The following is a 15,636-nucleotide window of genomic DNA, read 5'->3' as shown; positions in this document are numbered from 1 at the left end:
GGTGGATTGGTGCAAATGTATAGCGACATTGTAATGCATTTTGGTATTGCCATGCGACCGATTTTGTTTTGATTGTGTTAATGTTGATGCAACAGTTGATTGATGTTGATTAAGCAGAATATGGAAATCCATTATTGCAAATTGCGTTATTTACAAAATTTAAGTAAGCTATAAGAGTCAATAAGATAACATTTATGTTAACATATTAATGCATTACATTATAATTCTCACTAGGTAAAAGCAGGTAAAATTGCTCTGTTGTCTAACTGTAGCTAATTGTTGCAGGTGTTGATTCCGGACGAACAGGTGGAGGACGAGGAGGAGGAAGGGGGGGACGAAGTGGAGGAATAGGGGGAGGAATAGGAGGAGAGGGAGTGGGGGTGGAGGAGGGGCTGACAATAAAAATATAAGAAAATTAATTCAGACCTTAAAAATCGATTTAAATAAAGTGTTTGTTTATACTTTACATTTACATTTAGTCATTTAGCAGACACTCTTATCCAGAGCGACTTACAGTAAGTACAGGGACATTCCCCCTGAGGCAAGTAGGGTGAAGTGCCTTGCCCAAGGACACAACTTAATTTGGCACGGCCGCGAATCGAACTGGCAACCTTCAGATTACTAGCCCGATTCCCTAACCGCTCAGCCACCTGACTCACTTTAAATCGTGTTTTTTCTTGTATAAGCATATGCATAATAAGTTACAATACACAGCCGCAGACTGTTATACTTAAAGTTGATTTAAAAAAATAAAGAAGTTACATTACATTGTTGAGTTTAAGTGAACACATTCAGTTTAGTTTTGCACTATAGGCTAAATTTGATTAAGTAATATGCATTTTATACTTTGTATACAATAAATATCTATTAAATGTCACTATAAATTAAGTTTGAGAAATTGATTCTGCATTTGGTATGCGAAAGTTATCAGGACGTCGCAAGGGAACGTCCCCATGACGTCGCAGACAAACGTCATTTTGTTAGCTGGGCTGTCATTGAGTAGATAACTTGTTAACAGCCTAGAGAAGGCTACAAACCTAAATTCCTCGTCTTACACAGAAGCAAGCCGACTATACCATATCAATTTACAATTAAATACGTTCATGATACACAGAAATCTGGTAAAAAGAAATCTTACCTTAAACCGAACAGCTCGACACTCCAGTATCCCGCCAATAAAAGTATAGACCTTGGCTCCAAGAACCAGCGTTGACCCATGCGCACGGTGTACTACAGACTAATCATCTTTGAGTAGATTTTATTGTTTTGTTAAGCTGCAATTGTTACTGTTGAAAAATAGGTAGTGTAGGTGTAAGTTACCCATAATTATATATTTGCTTGCTGACTAATACGTAGGGTTGCAAAATTCCGGGAATATTCAAAGTTGGAAACTTTCCACAGGAATTAATGGGAATAAACTGTAAATTGGGGGGTAATTTAACTGTATTTACCTTGTCATAAGCAGACATGCAAGCAAACATTTATAATACAACGTATAAAAATGACTATTGACTTTTTTGACATTTTGTGAGTAGAACTTTATTCTCTATGGCCGAGGGGTGGAGATGATGAAGTTTATGATTCCTTGTCCCTGGACATTTGACCACCCATCAGAGATGACTGCAATGCAGTCTGCTTTGTCAATGGTTTGCTTGACCTTTTCTTGCACTCTGCTGAACTCTCCATCCAGAAAATGGGTAGATAGAACGTGTCTGGTGGGAAGTGTGTACACTGGGCGAAGAACATTCAAGAATCTCTTCCAATTAGGGCTGGGCGGTATACCGGTATGAACACGAATACCAGTATTGCGTTGTGCCATGATATGGATTTTGCCATATCATGGATATCACAATAATTGATAGGCCTACTGCCTAGTGGGCTAGTTCAAATTTGAATATTTTTACAACAAAAAAAACATGCAGCATGGACGCTGCACGCATTGGGCCAGCCAATAAAAGTCAACAAACAAGCTAGCGCAACTCCAGAGGAAGCAAACATTCATATGAGTAAACTGTTTTTGTTGGTAAGTGTAAGCAAGCGTTAATGATATCTGAAAATAACGCCAGTGGGGTTGATTTGCCGGACGAAAAATAATTGGTGTAAAAAGGGGGCCTCTTCTGTCGTTTGGAAATTGTTTGGTTTTAAGTTATCCGACATCGACCAACAAACAGTAGCCTACTCTGTAAGTTGTGTCGTCGAATTGTGCTAGCCAACGGTGGAAACACTAGCAATCTTTTTCACCACCTGAAAGCCATGCATATGCGAGAAAATGAATCTACCAGAATGCGTTTGACAAATCCAATGCCAGGTTGGTTAGAATAGTGAAATGTTTATTGTAGGCCAACATAATTGAGTATTCAGCCATGTAATAATTGTTTATAGCTAGAGCTAACTATAGCGAGAGTTTTCTTGAGATCCCATAAACGTAGGGTACTGTTGAACGCGTTGGCTACTGAGAAGTCGCTCTTCTGTGCAAACACTGCAAAATTTGGAAAATTCAACTAATGCGACACACCGAAGTTATCCAATCCAAATCCGTCCGAGTGCGGTAGATTAACCGCTGCAGTGCGGATTGCATTGTCATGACATTTTTAAGAATAACTAATATATCGTGATATATACCGATACCGTCAGTGCTTACGAATTATACCGTAATAAACATTTTAGGTCATACCGCCCAGCCCTACTTCCAATAGACATTGGCCGGGTTTCCCAGAGCTTCTTAACGAATCTGGGAAACCCGGCCATTGTCTGTCAGCATCAGAGGTGAGCCAGTTAGTGATGGGCATTCCCGAACGGCTCTTTAAAAAATACATGTTTTAACTATGAATTTGACTATGATGGGTGTGAAAACAATTTGAATTAAATTATGAAATGAAATCATACTCGACCGTAACCACATATCTTTAAAAATGCATTGATTTGTCATGGCTCTCCTCCGAGTTTTGACTGGCCCTCCCTCATGCAGGATTGACAGGAACAGAATGTGAGGATGATCGTGTGCGCCTTTAAGCCTACAAGTATTTTTTTGTTGTTCTTTGAATTAGTCAATTATTTTAAATACAATTAAAATTCATTATTTCATAATCATTTAGTTTTTATAGGCTGTATTAATCTATTAAAAATAGAGTCGGCTCTTCAGATATGCGAGCCAGCTCCCGACGTTCACCTTCAAGAGCCGGCTCTTAGAGACGGATCGTTCGCGAACGACCCATCACTAGAGCCAGTTGCATACACTGCTCGAGCAAAGCATTCATCTACATTTCTCTGGCTAGGTACATCCATTGTGTTAACAAAAAAAAAGATTCCAGAACGACCAGGAGCTGGTAAGAGGGTGTCTGAAGCAGCTGAATCATTTCCACTTTGAATAGAAGCAGAGGAAGTGGACATCATGTCTGGGGTTTCTTGATTTGAGCCCTGAGGAAACTTTGGGCACTTAACTATGTGCTTCTGCATTTTTGTGGCATTCTTGACATACATCTTTGCACAGTATTTGCAAATGTACACAGCCTTTCCGTTTACATTTGCTTGTGTGAAATGTCTCCACACATGAGTGTGCACGTGGCATTGTTCTGTAGAATAAGATGAGAAACTTGTAAAAAAACACAAATGCAATGCCATGCACAGAGATATAAATAATTAGCTAAACAATTGGAATAGTCTTTAAAAATATTTGACAATTGATGGATAAATTAATAGAAATAGGCTAGATCAGGGGTGGCAAAACCCAACACCATTTCGAAGAGCCACACTGTAAAAATAAAAAAGCCTCCCCAACTCAAAAATTTCTAGTGACCGGTTGCACCTAAAATTTTAAGTTGGCCCAATTTAAGTTGCGGAAACAAACCTTTTTTAGTTGTGCTGACTACCCCTGCATGTAGACTGAACTTAAAATAGAATGTTGTGTCAATTAAATATTCTCTGTTGACTAAACATTGCTTGTTGGGCCAACAAGCAGACTCAAATTTAAATAAAATGTTGCATTAATTAAATATTTTAATGTTGGCCAAAAAGGATATTTTTCACAATTTGAAATAAATTACACACTATGCTCCGATCAAGTACATTTGATTTATTTTCATTTACAAATCAAATATCAGCATAAACTCAGATATCGTTGAACAAATTTCAAATTACTCGGAAATAAACTGCTCCCCACATTGTTTTCAACAAAAGACAATCAAAATTACTTTTACAGTTACATCATTACACACTATGCTCTGATCAAGTACATTTTATTTATTTTCATTTAAATCAAATATCAGCATAAACTCAGATATCGTTGAAAACATTTCAAATTACTCGAAAATAAACTGCTCCCCACATTGTTTTCAACAAAAACACAATCAAAATTACTTTTACGGTTACAAAAAAATGTTCTGACTTTTTGTTGTTGAATTTAACAAACATTTGCATGAAACCTTTGATAACTCAATGACTGGAACTAACATGTAACGACCATTAAACTAAACATTTACTCATTTAGTAATAACGTATTCTTCAAGGACTGGATCCTTGCTGTGCACTTTTCTCCCATGTTTAAGATAATCTTCTGGACTGCCTCGAATGTGTACTTTAAGTCCTTAGGGTACTCCATATTTAGTGCAAAAAGCAGACCGAAGAGGATCATGAGGGCATTTGTTAAGTCTCCCAGATTGTCCATGACAACTTCCTCCTCCAATATTACAGCCACATCGACCACTTTGGGATTTGCTGAGTTGGTAGAGTTGTCTGTCACTTCCAGGATCCCCATTTTCATGGCCTTTGTGTGTGGTCTCAGTGCCTCAGTATCCTGTGAAACACAATAAATGACAGTGTCAGACTGAAAGCATAATGTCTTATGCAATCATTACTGCATCTCAAACAGTAATACCATAAAGTTACTAAAATGAATTACCTTAATAGTCTTTGAAATTGATGCTGGCTCTCTCAAGTACAGGGAAAGACCACGGAGAACAGCAGACCTTCTAAAAGTGGTTAGATCTGTGGTCTGTCAAAAAGACAGGTCAACAATAAGACATTATTAAGTCACCTTATTCACAGAGAGGTAACGCATATGATGGGTAACTATTTCATAAAGTTGGTTGTAATGAAGCCCAATGGTGAAAGGAGTAGGTGATCCTACTGCATTAAGATTACAATCTGCGAGGGAAAATCAGATAACAAGTGCTAAGTATGCAGTAAGTATGCAGATCCCTTAAGACTATAATAACTGTAATTAACTTTCCCAGAGTCTACTTAAGTTAGATACTGAGAGTGGTTTTCTAACAGTCCTGTTGGCTGTTTTTGACCAATATTGACCATATACCATACCGACCAAAAGCATATCAGGTGACTTTCATGTACTCCAGTAGCAGCCTTAAGGTTGAGTACGCGATATGGGCGGCAAATATCTAAGAATTCACATAATGCACACTGAAAACTGGCATGGTCAGAGCATGCAGAGCTAAGCCTTTCTATCTTAGGATGTGCTCTCCATATCAGTTTTTAACCCTTTGACGCGTAAGTTCTAAATTTCTTGACTGGTCCCCCAGAATGAGATTTTTATGCGCGAGATTTTGGATCAATCTTAACGTTCCAGAAATTGATTATGACGCATTAATATCGAATTGCTGTACAATTTAAGCATTTCTTTGTTCGCATTTTAAGTTGAACCTGTTGTACCCCGTATCTGTGACCAGGGCACAACAACACATGATTGTTTTTTTAGGATATTAGCCCCCCCCCTACTTGGATGTATTTCCTCCTCTTCGATGGACCATGTGCGACCTTCGTATTTTTTATGGCTACGTTTTTCTGGTGAGTGAATTGTTTGTTCAACTCAAGTTATAACACCTAACGCTATAGCTATATGTAGCTAGGTATTGTAAGTATATGTAGGTATGTTATCAACTACTAGCTAGCTCGTAGTTGAGTGTAATTTATCTAACGTTAGCTAGCTGTTGCTAACTCATGGCTATGTTACGTATCTTGTGAATACAAAATAATGCAGAAGTCTCCGGCCCAATTGATTGTAATGCAACGATTATTGTTCTCTGACAGGCTTCCATCTAGTAACTTATTTTATGAACACTTTATTTACCCATATCGTGCTGTATGCTACCTGAGTAAATTGTACAGGACGCTAAACCACAGGAGAAATGTACAAAAGACACAGTAGTTCAGTATTTTCAAACAATTATATTTATTTTAAGTAATTTAAAAACAGCTTTTCCAGAGGGAATCGAAAAACCAGTCAGCCAATTTGAGCCAATAAAGGCAAGACTGGAAAATTATTCCCTGACCCCTCGCAAAAGGGCGATCAAGCAAGCTCCTGGAAAACCTGGTTCTAGGTTGCCCACTCAACGGCCAAGGTAGGAATGTATTTAGCTTTTTGTAGTCTTATCTGAAACAGAAAGAATAATTAGTGCATAATAGTAATAAAACAAGCGATAGCTTGAAGTCCATCTGAAATATATATAACCAATAGTTGTATTTTATGGAAAGCACAATTACTACACTGAAACAACTCGCAAAAAGGCGATCAAGCAAGCTCCTGGAAAACCTTAAGATTCTAGGTTGCCTACTCAACGGCCAAGGTAGACATGTGTTTAGCTTTTTGTAGTCTTATCTGAAACAAAGAATAATTAGTGCATAATAGTAAAAAAATAGAAAAGATATAACTTGAAAGTCCATATATATATATATATATGGACTTTCAAGTTATATATAACCAAGTTTTATTTTATGGAAAGCACAATTACTACACATTGAAACAACTGGATAGCTTGAAAGTTATCTGAAACAGAATGAAGTTAGTTGTTTTGGCTCCAGATGGGGGCTCCGGTCCTGTTTTCTTGAACCATTCTTAGTCTGGCCCCTCACCTGAGACCACTTTGTCTTGGGAGACCCTACCAGGAGCACTAGGCTCCAGACAACACAGCCCCCAGGTTCATAAGGACACACAAACCTCTCCACCACGATAAGGTGATGGTTCTAGGACAGGGGGTTAGTGTTTTTTTTTTTTATAACAGGAACTGAACAGGAACTGGATATCTCGAAGAATATCTGAAACAGAAAAGTTTTTTGTGGGGGGGGTTATAACAGGAACAGGATATCTGAAACAGAAAGGTTTTTTTTTTTTGGGGGGGGGGGGGGGGGTGGTGGTTATAGCAGGAACTGGATATCTGAAACAAAAGTTTTTTTTTTGTTTTGTTTTTAAGAACAGGAACTACATACCTGTAACAGAAAGGACAGTACAATAGATGTAAGACAGTTGTATATGTTATGTATGTGTATATTGCAATGAGACCTGGAAATCTGCTACTTGTACCGTTGGCTTTTAAATCCCGCTCAACGCCAAGGCAGAAAGTGACATACAAACCTGCTGCTTGAACCGTTGGCTTTTAAATCCCGCTCAACGGCCAAGGTAGAACGTGAGATCCGTTGGCTTGGTCAGTGGTTGTGGCATGACTTTTTTGTTTTTGTTGAGTTGATGAGATCCTGAGTTTGCGACTGAAGATGGTGGTGGGTTTTTATAGCGTGACATTTTGGCTTAACAAGGAGTCACCCTGTATTAGGGCCCCCTGTCTCATATCACCAAGATGTCATTAGAAAATGTGAACCCACTGCTTGAACCGTTGGCTTTTAAATCCCGCTCAACGGCCAAGGTAGAATGATGTGTTTAATAATGTTTGAGGGTGTGATACTCCTCAAAACATGGGGCAACACACAAGGCAACGTTACATGCCACACACATAAACCTGGTCACTTTCCTCTCCTTTCTCCGACGCGAGGTAGACATGCACACCTTGCACTGCCTCCTGGTCCTGCTTCCTTGTGTAGTAGTCTGAGGGACCTCCGAGGGAAAGTGCCTGGCAGTCAACCGCAGAGGATTGTCAGATGTGGGACGGCCACCGGTGGATGGACGTCGAGGTGTATGATGCACCTCGAGCAGCTGTCTCATCAAGTTCAGTCTGTACTCCAGGTAAGTGATGACTCTCCCTATTCAGAATGGAGTAAAGGCATTTGAGTAATCACAGCAACACAATTATTTTAAAAGCTTTGTAAGTAAATTATATAATTTGAAATGTATTGTGCATGTCTCTCACCAGACTGTTGACGGTGGACAATGTGACCATTTAGAACAGCAGTGTCTACCAAGTGAAAGAAGACTTTCTTGTACCACTTGGTAGTCTTCCTTGCACATTCGACAAAGCTGTTCACCATGTCTGCTTTGTCCACAGCCCCCATCTTCTTGTTGTAATCAAGAACACAAGCTGGCTTGAGTTTCCTCTCCCCGGTGGCATGATCAATCCTCACCGTGGCTGACATCGTTGATGAATGAACAGTGGTGAGCATGTGAACATCACGTTTGTCATGCCACTTAACGGCCAACTGACTGTCATTTTGCTGAAACTCCACTTCGCCCTTTTTCATTTAAGGGGTGAAGGCTGGAATCCCCTTCCGATTTGCCCGAACGGTCCCACAGGCCCCTGTTCCACGGTAGAGAAGGTGCTGGAACAGTGTCGGACGTGGCCCTTTCTTAGGTGGGGTGCAAGTAAGGTCATCACGACCGAGCCAGATATTCCAAGTCCTGGAAAGTGGGTAATGTCGGTGCTGGATCCCGTGTAAATGATCATGTCCTGCACATAACCGGTCAATACATCACAAAGGACAAAGAATTTGACACCAAACTTATGCCTTTTTGATGGTATGTACTGCCGAAATGCCAGCCTACCCTTCCACTTCATTAGGGATTCATCAACACAGAGGTCTCTGTGTGGTACAAAGACCCGTCGGAATGAGGTTGTGAGAGCACTAAACACATTTCGGATCTAGTGCAGGGGATCATTTACATTAGCGCTTGCACTGTCGACGAAGTGCAAGCAACGGAGGAGAAGCAGGAAGCGGTCCTGGGAGAAGAGTGTGGCGAAGAAAGGGGTCAGGAGGATGGGATCTGTGCTCCAGTAGTCGCGGAGGGAGGACTTTCTCACAATTCCCATCAGGAGGACAGCGACCAAGAATAAATACATTTCATTCACGGTTGTCCGCACCCATTTAGCCATCTTTCCTTTCACTCCGGACGGCATCATCTCCTGCTGCACTGAGGCATAGCGGTTTGTTTCCTCCACTATCTCTTCGACCAGTTCTTCTGTGAGGAACAGTTTGAAACACTGAGCCTCGGTGGGGTCTTCGGGGGGGGTCTGCACCCCAGACAGTGTTTCATCAAACACAACTCTAGGTCCAGGGGGAGTGAAATCACTGGCGGCCCACCAGCTCGTGGAATTCACCTCTTCCACTCCATCCCCCATTTCCATGTCTCCATCACTAGAGGGGCCTTCGGCCTCTGGGTTTCCAAGAGCCTCTAGGTTTGGGGGCAGACCTTCATCACTTTCATCACTGCTACTTTGGTCAGTGATGTACTAATCCTCTTCATCGGAATTAAAAAATAATTTGTGGATGTCAATGTTGGCAAGTTTCCTACTTTTGCCCGAACAAGATGCCATTTCTGGACTAATACAGTCGTTTATGTTTGCTGTATGTTCGCTGTCCGGGTTGTTCGTGTCGAGTAGCAAGTAGCGAGTTACGAGAGACACTGACAGCAACGTTACGTCATTTGTCATTGAATGCGGAAAAAATCTCAACAGTGCTGAGGTATAAATATTTTATTTGCTTATGTTTTCACCTATTTTTTTTTACAAATAATGGGCGTATCAGATATTCCAATTATCAAAAATATTAAATTGAAGCTAAAATGGCCTTTTACATGGAAGTTGTACAGATGACAATAAGTTAGCTTCAAAAAGCTATTGATTTGCCGGTCATGTGGGCAGCCATATTTGTTTACATTGCAATGCAGTATGGGTGGATCAGTACGTAAAATAAATTACTTGTAAAAAGTTAGTGTGGTCAAATAAAACGTAGTCTTTCTTTTCAACAGGTTATTGCTACATACGGTATAATTACTGTTCCGATTTTCAAATATTCACACAGTGATTTGAACATGTGTTTATGATGTGTACACGTTGGTTGTGTGGACAGAGATATGAGCTAATGGCTAATAGCGATCAGGTAGGCTTCCATGTTTTCTCTTACTTTGGTTAGCTCGTCATAGCGAGTGACCGGTGGGAGGGGTCAAATGTACAGTAGCTTACCATCTTCCCGCCTATGCCCCTTGAAATTTTGGGAGGCGTGCCAACTTATTTACATATCCATCTCTTTATTTGCTGTCAATATCTATCATTTAACTTCATTACCAACTATTACAATGGACATCTGGATCGTCACTAGTCCACTGGCTGGAGCGCCACCTGACCGCCACCCGGCCTGCACGGTTCACCCGAACCCTTGGGCTGGACTGCCAGGTCCACTGGATGGGCCGACGCGGGATGAGGTGGGAGCAGCTCGTGCCACTTCTTCGCCGGACGTCGGGGCCAGCACCTGCCGTGATGGTCATCCATCTCGGGGGGAACAATCTCGGGTCGCAGTCGGGGTGTAGCCTTTTGCGCAGCATTAGGCGAGACCTCGACTGCATTCACTGGATGTTCCCCGACACCATGGTGCTGTTCTCCGATATTATCCAGCGGAGAGTGTACCGGAGCCAGGCGAGGGGCCATAGTGCTTATGGCATCGAGCGGGCAAGGCGCTTCGTGAATGTCGGAGTGGCCGGCTTCATGGGCAGAATTGGAGTCTCCAACTTGAACATCCGCCATGACCAGGACGTTTTCAGGAGGGACGGGGTTCATCTGAACCGTAGGGGGAACGAGTTGTTCCTCGAGAATGTCCTGGTCGGCCTGAGGAGCGTCCTGTAAGCGTATAGCTTACGAAATAACACAAAGGCTCTTTTCAGAGCCACCCAAATACCCAGAAAATGTGCAATTTTCATAATGTGGTCAATCACCGATATAAAACTAAAATGATGCGTAGCGCGAAACAATAACGTGCACTCGATGCAGAAAGTTGTGGGATGTGTTGCTGTGGCTGTACCAGTAATATTAGTATTGATGCCGTTGGGACTTTTGTAGTAAGGGTCAGCCGGATAGGACAGCGGAACGGCAGGTTGTGGGCATTACATGTCAGTGTTTCTGTGTTCACAGTTGCAAGAGTCTGGAGCGGGAGTGTAGGCCTACCGACCGGCAGGACTCAAGGCTCAGATAGATGACACTGAACAAAACGAGATCGACGCGTGCCTCGACTAGAACCGATACCTTGAATAAAAACGTTGCCAAAATGTTTCGTCTGTTTGTAATCTGTTTTCATTTGGGTGTGCCATATTATTTGTGTGTGCTACACGTATTATTCGGCAAGATTACCATCACAATTCAAAACTGTTTAGCCTAAGTATTTTATTGTCAGATGCACAGAACAAGGTCAGAGTGGGCACTGAAATTCTTGGGACAAGACAACGCAAAGCAACCTGACATAACATATGTACTCAAGTACACGTTGCTATAATGTCATCATCGGTCATTCTCCTGGGATAGTTGAACATTGTGGATCAGTTATATTTTTCTCTGACTGCTGAATGTGAGCGCAAATCATATGAGCGGGAATCATGTGAGTGACGTGTCTGACGACCAATATTAGTAAGAATTAACTGTACTGTGGTAAAATTAAACGTGTATTCCTTTTTGCAACATGTTGTTGCAAGTTAGGGGTGTAGTTGCTATTCCGATTTTCAAATATTAACATATTGTGGTTGTGGTATATGATTTTAGTGGTAATGGAGGTGTAGATAGTGTAGAGGATGATAAGCTAATTGCTATTACCGATAATGTAGGCTGCCATGTTTTTTGTTTGTTTTGATCACTACTCAATGCATTGTGGGTGTCAAAGGGTCTACTCTTCTCACGAGAAAGTAAGGTGCACGGGGTCAAGTGGTACATCATCAAGGATTATCTTTGTTGCCGGAACACAACAAATCAAAGATGGCCGCAAGTAAACGAAACGAAAGACAGACGAATGTCAGATGTTTTAGATCCATATTTGTGAACGTATATCTATTATTTCGATCTCTGGTTGGTTGTACAATAGTAAAATCTGTTGAGAGTGATAGCCAAGTCAAGGAAAACGGATAATATTATGGTTTACTAGTTGGCGTGAGTAAAGCGTGTTATTTTTGGTTAGCTAACATTAGCTAAACTAAATTGTTTGAACGTTTTCTTATGGATAAAAAAGGTAAACTTTCTAAAAATATACAGTAAATTGAGATTCATGTTTATAACATACACGTAGGCTAATGCTGAAGACTTTATTGTTACGTAATAAGCCAAACTGGACATTCTAAAGGACGCGTTCCAACACCGGTGTGTTGGTACGCTTCAGGGACCAGCCAGTTCTCAACACACCGGTGTGTTCGTACGCGTCAAAGGGTTAAAGCCCCTGTTGTTGTAAAAATACAAACACAGTCTGGATGAATGCAGGGAAAAGAACCTTTACCGGCTTGCCAGTGATGAAGCCTGTAATGATTTAGATTAAACATTTTACAATAGCGGCACTTCATTTGGTTTTAAGCCTGAAAAAATACCACGTGCTTTGAATCTGATCAAACTTTGTTGAAAATAGATAGACAATCGACATATTGTCAACCTAAATTTGCTGATTACCAGTACCTCGTAGCACAAAGACAGGGAGCTATCTTTGAAGCACTCACCACTTCAAACGATGTTGTGACTTGTGAGGAAAATAAATCTGTTGCGCATGCTCCAACAATTGTCGCTGGTCCCAATTGTCGCTAGTCCCCCTCTTGCTCGCTCATGGTATTGCAAATGTCCTCCTAAATGTTTCATAAATTGCGCAAGTCAGCAAATATCTGAGAATTCACACTGAAAACTGGCATGGTCAGACCATGCAGAGATAGACCTTTAATCTTAGGATGTGCTTTCCATAAATGAGTTTTTAAAGCCCCTGTTGTTGTAAAAGTACAAACACAGTCTGGATGAATGCAGGGAAAAGAACCTTTACCGGTTTGCCAGTGATGAAGCCTGTAGTGCTTAAGCAGGATGTCTTAAAAAATGTACAACAGCAGCACTGCAATTGATTTTAAGCCTGAAAAAATACCTGAAATACAAACAAAGACAAATGCATCAATAACTCATAATTATGTGAACAGAACAACCGTATTTAACCATACTTAGGTATTTTTTAGGGCATTCTTAAACCTTACAATGGCGCACTATCCATCATGCCTCTTCTAGGCTTAGTATAGCTGGATACAGGAGGTTTGATGAGGCAAATTGATTTCGTAAAAATATGTTAAAAGGCTTAAAACTCCAGTAGCAGCTATTAGTTTTCGTGTTTATTAGCACTACTGGTTATTTTTCGGACTGAAATCTTATTGCACTCTTGAAAAAGGAGGCTTTAGAGTATAGCTGCTAACACGAAGGCACAACTACCAACAACTACTAACCCTAGCGTTAACCGTTAGGGCCAACGTTAACCGTGTGCCAGTTTAGGAATGCTACCTAAGGCTAACACTAATAGTTAAAAATGTGATTTGCCAGCACTGCTTATCGCTGCAGGTACTGACAATATAGATATTTCAAACTTTGTTGAAAATAGATACAATCGACAATAAATATATTCTTACCCTAAATTTGCTGATTATCGACGGGGAGTTATCTTTGAAGCACTCACCAAACGATGTCGTGACTTGTGAGGAAAATTCCAGAAGCCTAGTAGAACTCCGTTGCGCATGCTCAGACAAATGTCGCTGGTCCCTCTTGCTCGGCCAACATAATTTATTTTGTGCGACGCTAAAAGTTTGGTGAACACAATTATAGATGTTCTCTTGATGAACATTTTGTAGTTCAGTACTGAAAATCATGCAATCATTGACCAAACATATTTTTATTTTTTGACACAACCATTATGTTGAGCAAACATGTATTTCCTCATTTGTACAACTGTTTGCATCGAACATTTTTTACAGTGCACATATTGTTACCAGACCATCAATGGCATGAAATTCTTTGTAACATTAGCACATTAGCCTACGATATATAGCCTAATGTTCTTTCAGCGCACCGACGGCACACATTATTGTCTACAGCATCAAAACGTACCAGAGTCGATGTAGTCCTTGTGCTCAAATGCAGTAGTGTGGCCTCAATAGCCCTCCCAGCTAACACATGACGTTGCGGCAACGTTGCCAGTAAGTGCTCAGTTGGTAACCCGCGACGTTACCTTCTGGCAACGTCGTAGCAACGTTATAAAGGGAATGTTGCCAGTTGGTCCCATGGACAACGTTGCCACGACGTCGTACCTTGGTCGGCTGGTTACGTTATTTTTAGACCCGTGGACAACGTTGCCGCGACGTCGTACCTTGGTCGGTTGGTTATGTTATTTTTTGGTCCCCTGGACAACGTTGCCGCGACGTTGTACCTTGGTTGGCTGGTTACGTTATTTTTAGACCCGTGGGCAACGTTGCCGCGACGTCGTACCTTGGTCGGCTGGTTACGTAATTTTTTGGTCCCCTGGACAACGTTGCCGCGACGTTGTACCTTGGTCGGCTAATTACTTTATTTTTAGACCCGTGGACAACGTTGCCGCGACGTCGTACCTTGGTCGGCTGGTTACGTTATTTTTGGTCCCGTGGACAACGTTGCCGTGACGTTGTACCTTGGTCGGCTGGATACATTAATTTTGGTACCATGGGTTAAGTTGCGGCTAAGTCGCTCTTTGGTCGCAGGACAACGGATCTCGAGTGCATATAGTGGTTTATCCAGAGATGGAGAGATCACACTGGACTGCTCTCAGTTCTGACACTTTTGCAATGTACCCATAGTCTACATGAATTTCAATCACACACAATATTAAATGTTGCACCCAGCACGTATAAATGTAGAAAATGCATGTAATTCATGTGCAGCTCAGCCCCAGCATGTCATTGGTCATCAATTTTCTCATATGCAGAAACATAGCTTTAATAAATAAGACTGAATCTGGAATATAATTTAGTCTTTCATTCTTTACTATAAACATGTACAAAAGCAATCAATGTGTGATGTGTAACATGATTAAGCAAACATTCTTTGTATAGCACACCAAAGCTGTATGACACACAATGCAAATTTGTGCTCCAATAATTTTTGTGATACAAAATTGTTAAATGTGACCAAAAGGTAAGCGACTCTTAAGAGGTTCATTTCCAAAGACAAGTCATCACAGAATATTACAATTCTTCCTTAGCAAACCTGCCCCTCAGTCTGCCCCTGAGCAACAACTTTGCGCATGCCCATTTCAACGCATCGCTCAAATTGGGGTTTCAGAAGAGATTTTGCAGGGGTTCAACAATGTCTTGTACGCATTGGATTTCAACTGGAAATTAGCTACTTCAAAGGTGAGTTTCTTTACAGAAATATATAAACATATTTTAAGAAATTTGATGGGGCATGCTTATACGTATATGTTTGAAATGTAGGCCATTTAGCCTGTTTATGTGCTATCAGATTCACATTGTTTACGTTAGGATTTCGATAGCTACAGTACAGTAGAGGTTAAACCCTCCAGAAAGTTATGTTGAAATACTGAAAATGCATAGGCCTACATGTTATCAAAGTTTAGCGTCTCACAAATCACCCACAAAAGAATCAGTGAAAATAAACGTTCAGAACTGTTTAAAAACCTTGTCCCAAAATAGTTTATTTAGCCCGC

Source organism: Osmerus eperlanus, chromosome 6 (genome assembly GCF_963692335.1).
Source record: "Osmerus eperlanus chromosome 6, fOsmEpe2.1, whole genome shotgun sequence".
Taxonomy (NCBI): domain Eukaryota; kingdom Metazoa; phylum Chordata; class Actinopteri; order Osmeriformes; family Osmeridae; genus Osmerus; species Osmerus eperlanus.
The sequence above is the reverse complement of the archived record's forward strand: the minus strand, read 5'-3'. Positions refer to the sequence as shown.